Raw genomic sequence first — 17,384 nt, forward strand, 5'->3', positions numbered from 1 at the left:
AGTTGAGAACCAATATTCTAACCGAAAATGAAATCATCTTTGTCTCCTATGGCTTTCCGGTGGGTCAGTTCTTTCGAGCAACTGGAATTATTGAATTCGAACATCCTGGAAATCGGATATTCGTCACAAGCTGTGCGACAAAGTGATGATTGATTTCTAAGAAACGCATCCTTCCTGGGCTTTAAACTATATTTGTATGTTTACACATCAGCTTAATCGGCTGAAAATATTCCGGCTTCTTCTCTGAACCCTCCTCCACTGCTTAAATCGACCCTCGGCGTGTGCTCTGACCTTCACAGTAGGACGAAGCGTCTACGAAGTTTGACTAGAATGGATACGACAAAGATTTCTTACGAATCCTTATTATATCTAATTCTCCAGTCCGATACCTCCCGTGTCGGACAAAGTATGCACCGCACGACACAGTGATGTTGAATGATGAATGTTAACGTTATTTTCAGATGCTTTTGTTGCGCTTTTGTTAGCCAAACATTAAAGCACGTCTGATGATAGTTTCGCGTAGCCTTTGCTCCTCCATTTTCTGAATCTGAATGGCCGTGTGAAAACTCCCTATTTGCTAGATCTGTTCACCTCAGATATAGGGGGGCCAATATAAACTCGGACCACTATTTCATTGGCATGGTGCTCCGAGCTCGAATTACGACACCAACCTGAAGCCAACCACAACACAGCACTTCGCGACACCTATCAAAGGGAAATGGATGCCGCAATAACAGCAGTCAACAGAGATCCTGGAGATGAAGCATCAACATAAGATATTCACAACCAGCTGAAGAACGTTATCATTGATACGGCCACAAAGATACTTGGCCCCAGCGGCAAAAGGAGTCGGAACGGCTGATTTGACGATGAATGTTACCTAGGAACGGAATGGAAGAATGCTGCACATTGAGTGATGTTGCATTCTCAAAGAAGGCGGGCGCACGTAGAGGCTTATCACGAACTCCTTCGAGCGGAGAAGCGACTTCACAGACGGAAATAGGAAGCCTGGGAAAACCGATAAGTCTGTGAACTAGAAAAGTACAGGGAGCAATCGCACCAGGCACGGAAGTTTTTCCAACAAGTCAGCAGGATGAAGCCTTATACACCTCGATGCTCATCTTGCCGAGACAAAAGGGGAAATCTGATTTCCGACAGAATGGGCATATTCGAGCGATGAGTTGAGTTCTTTGATGAGCTACTGAACAACCAGAACATCGGCAAACTGGAGGTACCGGCAACTGAAGACGACGGACGAATACTGCCACGACCAAGTATAGGGGAAACAGTCCCTGCAATTCATCGGCTTAAAAATCATAAGTCGCCAGGAGCCGATGGAATTACCAGCCGAATTGGTTATATATGGAGGCGACCAGTTATACCAAGTGGTTCATCAACTTGTGCTGAAGGTGTGGGACAGCGAATCAATGCCTGACGATTGGCAACGAGGCATTATCTGTCTCATACATAAAAAGAGAGATATCACACAGTGCAGCAATTATAGAGGTATCATGTTGCTGAGTACCATAGATACCACCAAGATATTCTCCTCTATCTTTCTAGGCCGAATAGCTCCATACGCCCAGGACATCAATGGCCCATACCAAAGAGGCTTCACTACAGGCAAATCAGCAAAAGATCAGATTTTCTCTCTGCGGCAAGCGATGGAAAAACTGTTGGACATCAGTTGCACCATCTACTCATCGACTTTAAAGCCGCCTATGATAGCACAGCCAGGGTAAAACTATACACGGCCATGAAAGAATTCGGTATCGCGACGAAATTGATAAGACTGACGAGACTGACCCTGGCCAATGTGATAGCTGATAGCAGAAGCAGCAGGATCACTTTCAAAACCATTCGACATTATCAACTGTCTACGACGCCCTTTTATTCATCCTCTTTAACCCGACCCTTGAGAAAGTGATCCGTGATGTTGAGGTAAATGCCTTCATTCAGATAGAGCAGGCGTCGATCGGCGCGAGATCTTGGGCTGCACATCAAGGAAGGCAAGACAAAATATATGGTGGCAACGTCAGCATCGAAAACCAACCAACAACATCAAACCACACTGTTCAAACGGGAAGAATAAAGAGAGGAGAATACAACTTTGATACCGTTTATAATTTCTCCTATCTGGGGTCGAAAATCACAACCGATAACAGCTACGATAATGAAATCCACGCACGGTTGTTGTCAGCCAACAGAGCCTATTTCAGCTTACGAAAACTGTTCCGCTCGAAACGTCTGACCATAATGTTCAAGCACTCATATATTCCTCAGAGACTTGGGTTGTTAGCAAGAATAATTGCGAACTCTTGGCCGCGATCGACAGGAGAATCGTCCGAAGAATTTTTGGCCACCTACATGAGAATAGACAGTTCGGTAGCCTATATAACGACGAAATCTATGAGCGATACCATGACCATCTGGTTGTGGATAAAATCCGGCTCAATAGGTTTAGGTGGGCGGGTCACTTAATCCGTATGGATGAGGATGATCTAGCCCGGAAAGTCTATGAAGGCAATATCTGTGGTAGAAAAAGAAGAAGAGGCAGACCCTGCCTGAGATGGAGCGATGGTGTATGTCAGGACGCCAGACAGCTTTTAGGGATATCGAATTGGTGGACCTCGACGCAAAACCGGGAACTCTAGAGTTCCTTATTAAGGCAGACCTAGACCGGATACCGATGTTGCGCTGTTGATGATAATGATTCACCTCAGAATCTCATCGCCTTACTTGCTGTCCGTTTTCAAGTGACTCCAAGAGAAATTATCAGTAGTTTTATAACTCTATGGTGATGTAACCGATGAGAATTTCAGAAAAATAGAGTATTAATAAATATTACCATATATAGTAATTTTATTTGAGTAGATATCATAATGCGGAGTGCATATTTTGGGGCCTAAATTCCATATACGTAGACCATAATCTAGGTTTTCTAGTAAAATATCTTCAGAGAACAGAGACTCTGTGTTATTCATAAGAAGTTTTGTCATTCGTACGAGTTTAATAGATTATTGTCCAGTATGTTACCTCAATATTAAATTCCCGGCATTTGTCATATCGTCATGTCATTGCGAACCTAGACCGGTTTATCAGTTGTAGACTGTCCAGTTTCGAATCCACCTTGGTATCCAGCAATAATCTTTTCCATATGCCGCCTTAGTCCTTTTTCAATGATTTTCATGAGGGTTTTGAATCACACAATGAAATGCTTCTGTAATCCAGAGTTTATTTATAATACTTTTGCGTCAGTCGTCAGGTATTCTTTCATACAAGAGCCAACGTATATGAGAGATTTGTAAGGTAAACTTTTTTTTCACAGCTAGACCGGTATCCCATCGACTTTACAAGATTTGTTACCCCTTTGGCCCATTTTTGTGTCCGGATAGCTGAGTGGTTAGAGCACAAGGCTGTCGTACCGAAGGTCGCGGTTCAAATCTCGCTGGTGGCAGAGGAATTTGTATCGTGATTTGACGTCGGATACCAGTCGACTCAGTTGTGAATGAGTATCTGAGTCCAATCAGGGTAATAATCTCGGGCGAGCGTAATGCTGACCACATTGCCTCCTACAGTGTTCTGCAGTGTACCGTTAAGGTCTTGAATGAAGTGCTCTAACACATTGTTGTGCCAACGATTACTATTATTATTATTTGGCCCATTTTTAGAGGTTTCTAGAAAGCGGCAAAGGTCATAAAGTGTGGTTGGCACGCTAACTCAACCATACGGTTCTATTTAAAAACAAAAAAAATCTGCATTGGTTTTCACATGGAATGCTCTCCCTATTTTCTTTGAGCAGATTTATTATAAAATTTAAGTGATTGATAATTGAATACAATGCGTTTCAATTTTTCTTCCAGCTTAGTCCCTCGCCATGTTCAATTTTGAAAGCCAACAGATTAAATTTAAATAGATCTAAAAATCAAAGTAAGCCCAGAAACCCTTTTTTGAACCTAAAAAAGATATTCAATAATATTTTCCTTATTTTTTTCTTTCCAAATTCTGCCTCGATGTCATTGATTTGTTTAGAAAGTAACCCATTCAACTGTTGGTGCTTGAACTCTTCGTGACTTCTTCAGAAAATCCTTGTTCATTGTATCAAATCGGGGCCTAGTTGGTTGTGTCCTTCCAATTACCTAAAGTTGTAGCCCAGAACTGTGAATTAAAGCACTGTATTCATAGCAAGTCACTTCATGTTTTTTTTTAAGTTTTACCTTCTTCATTTACAGGGTCAACACATAAAGGCATAAAAGAGTGACAGGACAGCATCCATGCAAATGCTGCGGTTGCTATGCTATGGTTGGTATGTACATTTATAAAATTGATGCCACTCATGTAGAAACGAATTCGTAGAAACGTGTTTGACTTTTCAGCATGCCATATTCATTTATTAAATTCAATGTCATTCACAATCATTAAATATGGAAGCAACTCTTGGACTTAATTTGAAAATCTCTAAGAAAAGACGACCCTTGATATTGATGGGCTGGTGATATCAATGTCTTTACATAATAGAAAATCTGTATCTATTGGAAAAGTTTTATGACCTGTTTTTATTCAGTTATTGTCACTGTGGATTTTATAATAAACGGAACTTTAATGTTTACATATCAAAACTTTTATGGAAAGTCGATGAATTTTTACGAAGAGAACGAGTTACTGTTGAAAAGACCATTGTAAACACGTTTATTTAGAAACCGATAGCTTAAAGGGGCAAAACATATTAAGAGGTTTTAGGAATCGACTTTCTTTTTATTAGACAGATGCTAGCTATCCTAGAATACACTGTAAAAATTTCAGAGCGAAATTCCTGTTCCTTTAGATTTTATGAGCCTAGAACTGAGGGATTACCAGGTACACGCTCATGTTCGGACGCCCAGGAGATGGGGTCTTTATGTCCTAGCGTATCTTGTGGCGTCTATACTTTTGAAAAGTGAATTTGTATTTGCTGTTACTATATTTTGTTCGCAATTTAGAGTGATAAGTGTCTTCATATCAAAGATGGAATTATTCAAATAATTTTTTTTCGAAAGCGCTTTTTCCAAAATGACGTTTTCTACATTTACAGCAATTCTAGCTCAAAAAGTAATGAATCGACTATTATGAAATCTGGAAATATTGTGGTATCTGCACTTAAAATTTGTTAGTTTCATTACGATTTATTAAACTAAAACAAAATATTACAATATAAAGAAATTATTTTCGTTTTTTAAGGTTTTGTGTGAAACAAAACCTTATTAGAATCGATTCGATGTCTGTCTGTCCGTCTGTCTGTCTGTCTTTTTTTTTTTTTTCCGATGGAAGGTGGAAAGCTTCAAAAGCTACCGCAGGCTCCTGCCACACGGTTATGTGGGACTCTTACCCACTAAAACCACCTCCTTCTCCTTCCACTCTCCCCGCGGGACTCCCATTTGGTATTACGTCGCGGGGCTGGATCAGAATTTATTCTGCGCTCATGTCAACATTCGTGTTCCTCTCGCGTTCATTCTTTCGGATGACTTCCTCCTGCCCAAGCTTCTTTCCGATGGCTGTAATAACTTTTTCAACTTCGGTCCATATCCCCTTGGCTTTCACCATAAGCTCCATGATATTTTCGGGTGTAAAGTGCTCCCCGGTTGTAGCTTCTAATGTAGCCCTTTGGGTTTCGAATCTGGGGCAGTGAAAAAAGACGTGTTCTGCGTCCTCTGGAATGTTTGCACACTGTGGGCAATATGGCGAATCATCACGCCCAAATCGATACAGATATGCTCGATAGCCTCCGTGTCCGTTCAAGAATTGAGTTAGGTCGAAACCTACTTCGCCGTGAGGTCGCTCGATCCATTTCCGGATATCCCATATGATTTTGTGAGTCCAACGGCCTTTTTCTGACTCGTCCCTCTTCTCTTGCCATTCCGCGACAGTTTCAGCTCGTGCGAACTGTCGCCGACGGGCAGGAGATTCTCCGGTGAGGTACGTTCGATCGTAAAGTCGTTGTATTTCTTTCGCCAGAATCTCAATCGGGATCATTCCTGCTATCACGCAAGCTGCTTCATTAAAAATTGTTCTGTAAGCGCAACATGTTCGGAGTATACTTATGCGATACGCAGTTCCAATCTTTTTTATTGTATTTTCCAGTGCATCTGCCCATACTGGGGCTGCATACAGTAGAATCGAACTGACCACCCTTGAAATAAGGAGTCGACGGCTCGGCCTTGGGCCACCTATATTTGGTAGCATTCTCGCAACCAGCGCTCCGATGTTATATGCCTTGGTTGCTGCACCTTCCACATGCAATCTGAAATTCAACCTCTGGTCAATCATTACACCTAAGTACTTAAGTGCAGGCTTGGAATAAATTGTTTGCGTTCCAACTTTGATCTTCATGGAAGTGCACTTTCTCCGCTTGGTAATAAGTACTACTTCCGTCTTATGCTCTGCGAGCTGTACACCAGCATTCTCTAACCAGGATTTAATCTCATAGACTGCTTCATTTGCATAGAGCTCGGCTTCCTCGAGAAGGCGTGCAACAACCGTCACACCAATATCGTCCGCGAGACCAATGGAGGCCACACCAGTAGGAAGGTCTAGGGTCAGTATCCCGTTATACATAATAATCCACAAGAGTGGCCTTAGGACAGACCCTTGTGGAACTCCGCATGTCGTTTGGTAGGATTTCATTCCTTCATCTGACTCGCAGCACAGAGTCCTATCAATTAGGAAGTCGGCAACAATACGCACCAGGTACTTCGCCACGCCTAAGTTCATTAGGGACTCAAGCATCTTGCTCCATCTAGCGGAATTGAAGGCATTCTTCACATCAAGTGTAATCACTGCACAAAATTTGCCCTCGTCAAGTGCGGTCTTAGCTGTGTTAGCTACTAGGACAAGTGCATCCGTTGTAGACCTCCCCTTTCGAAAACCGAACTGATTTTCGGAGAGACCGCCATCCTTTTCGGCAATTCGAATTAATCTGTTATAGATTACTCGTTCGAATAGTTTGCCAGTATTATTTAGAAGGCATATCGGCCTGTAGGACGAAGCTTCACCCAAAGGTTTGTTTGGCTTGGGAACTAGAATTAATTTCTGCTTCTTCCATTGTGTAGGAAATACTCCTTCTTTAAGGCATGTGGTGAACGCCTCGGCAAACATATTTGGAGCTATTTTGACTGCTGCCTTCAGAGCTTTATTGGGGATGCTATCCAAGCCAGGTGCTTTGTTTCCAACAATTTTATCTGCAGCTTCGAGGACCTCCTTTTCGCTTACCATTGGAACTTCGGCGGTGTCTATCTCGACAGTGGGAAGGTCAGCGCTACTCACATTCTGTGGGAAAAGATCCATTACTATTTCATCAAGCAGAGTAGGGGAAGAGATCGGTGGGGAGCGTTTGCCTTTAACTTTCGATATTACGGTTTTATAGGCGCCACCCCAGGGGTTCGTATCAGCTTCATTACACAGTCGCTTAAAGTGTTCGCTTTTACTTTTCATGATGGCCACATATAGTTTCTTCCGAGCGTTTTTATATTCTTCATGTAATTGCTCGTATCCTGATCGGTTTCTATTTCGCTGACTGCGCCTTCTGGCCTTGAGGCAGGCCTTGCGGCATTCTCCGATTTCAGAATTCCACCAAAAGTTCGGAACTCGCTTCTACAACATACCTTGGCATGGATGCGTCACATGCTCGTCGCAACTTCTCGCCAATCTGCAGAGCTTTATTTTCTGCGCTTCCTTCAAGCGCTGTATTTTGCTGCAGAACCTCTCCGAAAATCTCCTCGTCAAACCTATTAGCTGCCCACCTTTCAGCTCTCGTCCGAGACCGTTTCATTCGTTTTCCATGTCTGATTTCAAAAATGATGGCCTGGTGGTCGCTATGTGTATATTCGTCACTGACATACCACTGCAGATCCTTAGCTAAAACATCGCTAACAAAAGTGACATCTATCACGGACCCCATTTCTCTCTTACGAAAAGTGTTCACGCATCCAGTGTTAGCCACTACAAGATTCAGGCGAGAAAGAGTTCGAGTAATATTCGTCCTCTTGCGTTCGTTTCTCGGCTGCCCAATTCGTCAGCCCATGCGTTGAAATCTCCAGCCACTATCTTAGGACTATGGTTTTGTGCGTCTGTTGTTAGCCTCTCCACCAAAGAATAAAACTCCTCTGTCGTAAGGCTTGGAGCCGCATAACAGCTGTAAATAGATATTCCGCCTATTTTTGCTCTAGTGAAGCCATTCTCGAGGATCTTGGTGGTTCCTTCTATGGCCCGATTTCCGCATGTCCATATCGCCGCTTTTCCGCTCTTATCCGCGATCCATACTCCACTGTCTAGGTTTTTGTACTGCTCGTATATAATAGCAACGTCGATTTTGTTTTCGAATATCGTGTGGAAGAGCAGGTCCTGAGCCGCTTGGCAATGGTTCAGGTTTAGCTGTAGGAACCTCATTTGCGCATAGTATTGATCGCCTTCCTATACACCGGACATGTGCTGCTGCCTGTGACATAGGCGCTGTCAATGTCGTTTATTTGCCCGCAGAACAGACAATTGGGTTTTTCTTCACAGGCTTTTGCAATGTGCCTTTAGTTCCGCATTTACGACACAGGTCGGACCTATCGTGAACGCTAGAACATTTCTTCGCCACGTGCCCAAATTCCAAACACCTGAAACATCTTTTCAGAGTTATCTGCTCTCGTAGTCGGCAGACGACCCAGCCAATCCGAACTTTACTGGCTGTGATAGCCCTTTTGGCCGCTTCAAGTGTTAGGCTTATGGACGCAGTTTGTGTGCCGCCATATGCCTTCCTCAGCCGTAGAATATCTCGCTCCTGGACCGACTGTATTCCCAACTGGGATCGTAGCGCTTGACAAATTTCTTCCTTCGTTGTGATCTCGTCCAAGTCTTTAAACTCAATAACCACACGATTTTGACTGAGCTTCACTTCTGCTGCCTCACCAAGTGACGACTCGATTTTTTTCTACAAGTCTTCTGACTTGTTTTCGCGTGGTTTGAATTCCAGCAATAGGTTGCCCTTCTGTGTTCGCCTTATGCGGTTCACACTTTCACCTAGCTCCATTAACGAGGTGTCTGTTTTGACCTTGCGCAGAATATCAGCGTACGTAAGCTCACTTGTTTTTGTTATTATTAGCGCATCGGGCCTGCTTCTCTTCTACAGCTTTTTCTTCTTTTCCACCTTAGTCCAAGTGGAACCTTGATTGGAGTTACCGTCTTTCGCCGTAGGCTCTGGTAGTCTTTCGCGAATTAGCTGCGGAGGCGTTTTCTCCATTTTGCGTTTTTGGCTACGTCGAGGAGATTCCGGTTCCCCATTAGACTCTCTCGGTCTTTTACGGAGCTCCGGAGAATCCTTAATAGTGAAGGGGATGGAAGCAGCACTCTAGGCGTTGACTGAAGTGTTGCAGTTTCTCCCTGTTTCTTCCCTTCACTACTTTGTTTTAGTTCTTCTCGTACTTCAAGATACGCAGCTCTAATAGCACGCACTTGGTCTTTAATCGCGTGATGGACATTATGTCGAGCGTTTACATACTCCATGAGTTTTTTATCATTGTCCCTAGCTTCGTTATGGCCTCCGGCTCACTACTCGCATCCTTAATCGAGGCGCGTTGGCTAATTTTGTCAGCATTATCGGGTTTTGCTGTCGGGGATCGCATGACTCTACTGCTCCTCTTAAATGGGTCGCCTCCAATATTTACCAGTGGCGTCTTCTCGCCGACGCTCTTAATAGTGGGGACCAGGCTGGATATTGGATATCCGGTTCCGATATCTGCAGAAATAAAGTTAATAATAGTATATTTCCACATTTTAGAAATTTACCCGGCACTCAGAAGTACAAAATTTAGTATAGGTATAATGAACACCATGGTGCACAATTCGGTCAAGTTTGAAGAAAATCCAGCCATTATTAACAAACTTATAGGGGGTGAAACTTTACAATTTTTTTGTGAATTTCGTGCACTCTACAACCTGCATGACGTCATCACATATCAATTCGTCAATACCACAACGAAGTAAGTTCGTATGAATTGGGTGGAAAAGGATTATTTTGTTTTAGTTTTTTTAGTCATTTGCATATAAATATCAATTATTCCAACGAGACATGTGTGTATGTAGGTATATAGTATATGCATGGTAATGGACTTTGCGGGTAGTACCTAATTCAGATAGATATAAGGTGTAAATCGGAAATATGGGTACGATCAATTTATGTACGTGCCCATATGTGTACAGTATTCGGAAAAAGGCAGTTTGTTTGTTTAGGGTGAGCGTAATATCTGCGGCTGTAATATGTACGTATGCCTCGTAGTTTGGAAAAATATGAAGGGTTATGTTGGATTGGTAGCTATATACGGATAGAAAAATGTGCGTTGAAATTTTTTACATAAGATGAACACAAAACTTTTATATCCGAAGCGCAAGCTTCCGGTATTCCGACTTGTTACTATTTTGTAACACTAAGGTGAATTAATATTCAAAAATATAATAATACACCATTGGTAACTCTCTTTGAGAGAGGTTGATGTGAGTAATATAGACACAGACAGGTAGTCTGTCTGTCACACCCGATTTACTCCAAAACGGCTGAACCTATTGTCAAGGAGTTTGCGAAATAAAACGTATTTTGTGTGAATCCCTTGATATGCCGCGAGTAGCATGATTTTGCGTTGAGTTTAAGGGAGCAAAAGTCCCAAATAGTACTACTGAGAACTAGCTTAATTTTCATTTCAGCTGAAAGGTAAGGGAACTAGGAACTAGAAAGTAGGTACCAAAAAGGGTAACAGCTTTCCTTTTCAAAACCTGTTTAACCGAAAAATCTGAAAAAATTTCAAAGTGCATCTACATAAAATCCCAGCGGGAAAATACATCCCATTTGGATATCTGATGAAATGGAGTTAAGAACGACATATTACTATATTAAAGAAATTTACCAATAGGGACTCCTTAAATTCATTCTAGAAGAAGGAAATAGGCTAGAGCATAAAGGAAGATATAGTGCATCACTTTTGGAAGTTTCAAGGAAATCCTACAATTATTAACAAAGTTATATTAGGTCAAAATTTACAATTTCCAATGATTCATATATAAGATATGTTCTATATGTATAGCGATATACATCAGTAAATAAGAGCATTGCTTTCTAGCAATAGTGTCGATAGGATAACTCCGCAAATCTGTGGGATGGAAAAGAGCCCAAACACGAGAATTGATTATTTTCGTGAAAACAAACGAAACGAAGTTTTGTGTAAAACAAAACCCGATTAAAATCGGTTACTTGTCTCTCATTCAAATCGGCACCTTTCATTTGACACCACATACGGCTATATTTGGATAGGATTTCATAGACTACATGTGCCCACCGAATTTCATCTGAATCAGTCTATTAGTTTGGGAGAAAAGTACATCCGACATACACACAGCCAGGAAGACAGATAGCGAGAAGCTGAAACCAGTCAGACATGGAAAGTTCGTTTGAGTGCATTGATTGTCAAGATGATTTTTTTTCTGGTTGGAGGACAAGGACAAGGCCATATCCGCATGTTAAGGTGACTGGCCATTTCCTCCACAAGGAGCAAAACTGCGCCGGATGTGATGTGGTTAAGAACCGTGGTGAAATGTTCCTTGCACCTCTTCAGTTGGTCGTCATCGTGGATGAAGAGCCGGGATAGTTAGGGTATGCTGTCCGATCAGAAAGATAGTTCTCACAATGTCGCGCGACATCAGGATCATACAAGCGACCGATATTGAACATGGGAGCTGCAGCTCCCAACCCTGAGAGAAATTTCGGATCCAACACGCAAGCAAAAGTAAGCGGTTAACATATCAAATTGTGATCATTTTCGAGGCCAATGTCAGCGCCTTTCTTCTTACGCACATCCAGGAGACAACTCCTAAATCTATGGGATTCGGATTACCCATCATGATGACAATGTAACCTTTTGGAAGTCTCCCTTGCATTGTATGTAATTATCATTAGAAAGCATCCTTCTCCATCATATTGAAAGTATCCGTTGGTTGTGATTCTTCTTAAGGTGGACCGGAATCTTGCAGTCAGAGTATTACCAGAAACTGGCTTCCGCATCAGCGTGTACATTCCAGAGTATACATCAAATCGTTGTCGAGGAGCATGCGAATATTCCAGAAACTAATCGTAGTCTGTTTTCGTAGCCGTGAGGTCAGCCCTATCTGAGGCGTTGTTGATGTTCCAGTAGCAGTAAAGTTTCAAAATTTGCAGGTTGCTAGCCTACAAATTTCTGTCCCTTTTTAGCTGCTTTTTACGACAATTGGAGCGATTTCGAATGTATTCTTGAGTTCTGGCTCACAAAGCTTGGCCCGTCAATGCTATTTTTCAAGGTGTCCTATATCAACCGTTATCAATTTGTAATTAGTATCGGCAAGTGCTAACCTCACTATGAAAACTCTTTCATTCAAAGAGTTCGCAGCAACGTTGTTTATCGCTTTCCTTGAAATCCATTTTACGTATCTTTCCAGGTGAAGGAAATGAATGATATCGGCCGGAATTTTTCACTCAGAATGGTATCGTTTTCTTCGGAATAACAGAGGCAATCCCTTATATATAGCTCGTAGTGAATATGTATTGAACATAGCCGATATTCAATACGACGTGATACTTACACACACATACATTTTTATGTCCTGAAAGCGACAACTCTGACCTACTTTAATTTTGTTGGTAATGGCATTATTTTCACTACCACCGCTCCCTATTGAAGTGCATGTTACTGTAAAATATTACGGATATAAGATGAGTTTAAGGGGGGGTTTACAGTAAGTTTTCAAAATATAATAAAATACTATTATTAATTTTATATTATATGTCGTAACGGAGAGTATTTTGAGGTCTAGATACCATGATGATTTTTCAGTTCAGGAGTCCTTCAAATAATTGACTCTTTTCGGACCCCTGCGCTCCTTTCCTCTGCAACGAATTTCAAAACTAATATCTGCTTGGAAAAGTAATGATGGGCATTTAATTTCATTGATTTTTTTCTCACATGGTTACATCCTTTTGGACGTATGGGGAACCCTGCTTAAACTCATCCTAGAACGATGTTACTCCCTGTATGCAAGCGACATTTCTCACCTTCCTACCAAATTGCGATTTCGATAAGGTTTTGTTTTCAGCGAAACTTCAAAAATGATCGAAGTATTGGGGGTAGTGAAGTTTAGCAAAAGAGGGATTGCATGGTCTGCTATTTGAGGAAATATCACCACAACAAAAAGCAATTGTGTACGCTTTGGCTAGCAACATTAAATTTGGTAATCAAATTGGAATACAGAGTTGTTCCGAATTAGAAAAAGACCGTGTAATTCATGGATTGCATGAAATAAAACTTATGTTAATGAAGTAAAGCAACTTTTTCGTTGATCTTGTCCGCGTTCGAGAGAAGAATCCTCCGAAGAATTGTTTGCTCCCTACATGAGGATGGACGATTCCGTAGCCTACATAACGACGAAATCTATGAGCGATACCATGACCGTCCGGTCAGCTGGATCGAACGTTATACATCTCGATTCTCATCCTACCGAGACAAAAAGAGAAAACTGATTCTCGGCAGAATGGGTATATTGAAGTGATGGTTTGAGTATCGTTGATAAAATACTCAACAATCAGAATATCGGCGAGCTGGAGGTCCCGCCAACTGAAAACAACGGAGAAAAACTGCCATCACCAAGCATAGAAGAAATAGTCCGTGCAATTCATCGGCTTAAAAACCATAAGTCGCCAGGAGCCGATGGAGTTACAGCCGAATCGGTTAAATATAGAGGCGACCACTTACACCAAGCGTTTCATCAACTTATGTTCAAGATGTGGGACAATGTGTCAATGTCTGACGACTGGCAAAGAGGCATTATCTGTCTCATACATAAAAAGGGAGATATCACACAGTGCAGCAATTATAAAGGTATTATGTTGCTGAATAACATCTATAAGATAATCTCGGCTATTTTGCTAGGTAGGATAGCCTTATATGCCCAGAACATCATCGGACCATGCCAAATAAGTTTTCTTCCAAGCAAATCAGCCACAGATAAGATTTTCTCGCTGCAGCAAGCGGTGGAAAACTGTCGTTGCCATCAGTTGGACCATCGTTTCATCGACTTCAAGGCCACATATGATAACATAGCCGTGGAAAAAATTACACGGCCATGAGAGAATTCGGTATCAAGACGAAAGGCTGACCTTGACCAATGTGCAAGGCCAAATAAAAGCGGCAAAATCACTCTCGGGACCATTCACCATCAACAACGGACTAAGACAAGGGGATGCCCTATATGTCCTATCGTACACCCTTTTTAGTCTAGCCCTGGAAAAAGTTATCTGTGTGGCTAACGTAAATGCGAGAAGTTCTATCCTCTTTAAGTCTACACAACTACTGGCCTCTGCTGACGATATTGACATCATGGTAAGAACGACCCGAGACGTACAAACCGCCTTCATCCAGATCGAGCTGGCGACTAATGGTGCGAGATCTTGAGCGGCACATCAATGAAGGCAAGACGAAATATCTGGTGGCAACATCAACACCTAAAAACAAAGTACCAGGAACATCAAATCGCGTTGCTCAAACGGAAAAAATAAAGATAGGAAACTAAAACTTTGAGACCGTTGATAATTTCTCCTATTTAGGGTCGAACATCACAACCGATAATACCAACGACGATGAAAGCTGTATACAGTTGTTGGCAACCGACAGAGCTAATTTCAGCTTAAAATCCGGCTGAATAGGTTGCGGTGGGTAATTCGTATTGGTGGGGATGATCTAGCCCGGAAAGTCTATGGTAGAAAAAGAATATGACCCTGCCTGGGATGAAGTGATAGCGCAGGCCAGGAAGCCAGACAGATTTTAGAGAAATCGAATTTATGGACCTCACCGCAAAACGGGGATGTCTGGAGTTTCTTGTTAGGGCAGGCCTAGACCTGATACCGGTTGTTGCGCCGTTGATGATGATGATGTTTAAAAAAAATATTTTTTTGATACTTAAACAAATCTACTCTCATACAAGTCGGAATACCGGAAGTTCGCGCTTCGGGTATAAAGGTTTAGTGTTCATCTTATCTAAGAAATTTCAACGCACATTTTTCTATCCGTATATAGCTACCAATCCAACATAACCCTTCATATTTTTCCAAACTACGAGGCATACGTACATATTACAGCCGCAGATATTACGCTCACCCTAAACAAATACTGTACTGTACACATATGGGCACGTACATAAATTGATCGTACCCATATTTCCGATTTACACCTTATATCTATCTGAATTAGGTACTACCCGCAAAGTCCATTACCATGCATATACTATATACCTACATACACACATGTCTCGTTGGAATAATTGATATTTATATGCAAATGACTAAAAAAACTAAAACAAAATAATCCTTTTCCACCCAATTCATACGAACTTACTTCGTTGTGGTATTGACGAATTGATATGTGATGACGTCATGCAGGTTGTAGAGTGCACGAAATTCACAAAAAAATTGTAAAGTTTCACCCCCTATAAGTTTGTTAATAATGGCTGGATTTTCTTCAAACTTGACCGAATTGTGCACCATGTCCTTTACTACACCTATGCTAAATTTTGTACTTCTGCGATGTACTTGGGGGGGTGCCGGGCAAATTTCTAAAATGTGGAAATATAATATTATTAACTTTATTTCTGCAGATATCGTAACCGGATATATTTTGAGGCTTAGATTTCATAGAGATGCACTACTGTAATTTTTTTCGGATTTTTCGGTTGGATAGGTTCTGAGAACGAGACCTGTTACACTTTTTGTGGGTCATATTTGAGCCCTCATTCCCCTATGTTTCACCTAACATAAAATATTGAACCAGTTTCGAAAAGTACTAATTGAGACCTTCCATTTGATACCCCACATGGCTACATTCTGTGAAAAAAATTTTGCAGCCTCCTTTCACCTGTATGGGGAGCCCCTCTTAAACTTAATACAAAATGGCGCCAGTTGCTGCATGTATAGGGAACGGCAGATTACATACTCCTACCAATTTTCGTGACAATCGGTCTAGCCGTTTCCGAATAAATCGGGTGTGACAGACAGACAGACAGACGGACAGACAGACATCGAATCGATTCTAATAAGGTTTTATTTCACACAAAACCTTAAAAATGTACAATATATGATGAAACTCGAAAATTGTAATTAAATATTTTCATGACCTCACGTTCCCGGTTTCCGGTTCATTTGGAATTTCACTTTGGATGCAAACTAAAATTGTCAAATTCACAACATTCTACTATACAGCAATGGCAAGCGCTGCTGCGAAATATTCTCTGAGTGATTAGCGCCCCCTTCGAAATCATGGTAAGGATATTTTAGCGTAGTGTGGTACGCACCGCGTAACACAGGTGCACAGACTATATATAGGAGATACATCTCCCAGCACATTGTTTGCATTTGTATAGTAGAAAAAAACCTTTGCGAATGTTCGACGTTGATGGTTTTGGTGGTGTTGTGTGTCTGATGCATGCATACACATCTAGATGTCATCGACATACGGTTTGTTATCTAGTACCTAGCACGGATCTACCCCACCACATTCCGCAACGCCTAGAAACTAGATTTACTTCTCTTATATGTAGTCTTCTTGGTGCGTCTTCTTTTTCTTCAGCCGTCGTGATCGGTTTCGCCATTTCGCTCCATCAAATGTCTGATCTGAATGCAATATCGAGGCTTTTAAATCACCATCCAGCGTATGAAGGCACCGTTGTTTCGGCGGCCTTTTGGTCGTTTACCATCGACTTTGATGTTCAGACCAATCTTCGTAAGTGTTAGCGCGAATTACGTGATCATACCATCGATATCGATATATATCCTCATTTCAGATGTGATTAAAACCTGTCACGCCTGTCCAATACAACATCTTCGTCCCCATTACCGCAAGTTGCCGTTTATTGTCTTAGTTTATAGTCGCCCAATACTCAAAACCATCGAGAACAACAGAATGCAAGACATTGCGGTAAATTTTAGATTTGAGATTAGATTTCGTTGATACATCAATCACAAAAAACAGCAGTTGTGGAACGCCACTTCATCCAGGTTGCGTTAATGCGTGAAGCAATTTCGTAGCGCAGTTCTTCATTAACTGATAGCGTTGACCCGAGGTATTTAAATCGCTCAGTTCTGGGCAGGTCACTGCCACTGACAGTGATTGTGCCTATTTCCTGGAGATCGGACGTCAAAAATTCAATTTTATTCTGATTCAATCAGAGACATGAGGCATGCATTCCATTTTTGGATAAGTTGCTCGAAATCATTTTGCCTATTAGATGCTAGGGAAACATCATCTGCATAAAGCAGTATATAGGGCGCTGGACGTTAGATGTCCCATGTGACAGTGTCC

This window comes from Hermetia illucens, chromosome 3 (genome assembly GCF_905115235.1).
Source record: "Hermetia illucens chromosome 3, iHerIll2.2.curated.20191125, whole genome shotgun sequence".
Lineage (NCBI taxonomy): Eukaryota > Metazoa > Arthropoda > Insecta > Diptera > Stratiomyidae > Hermetia > Hermetia illucens.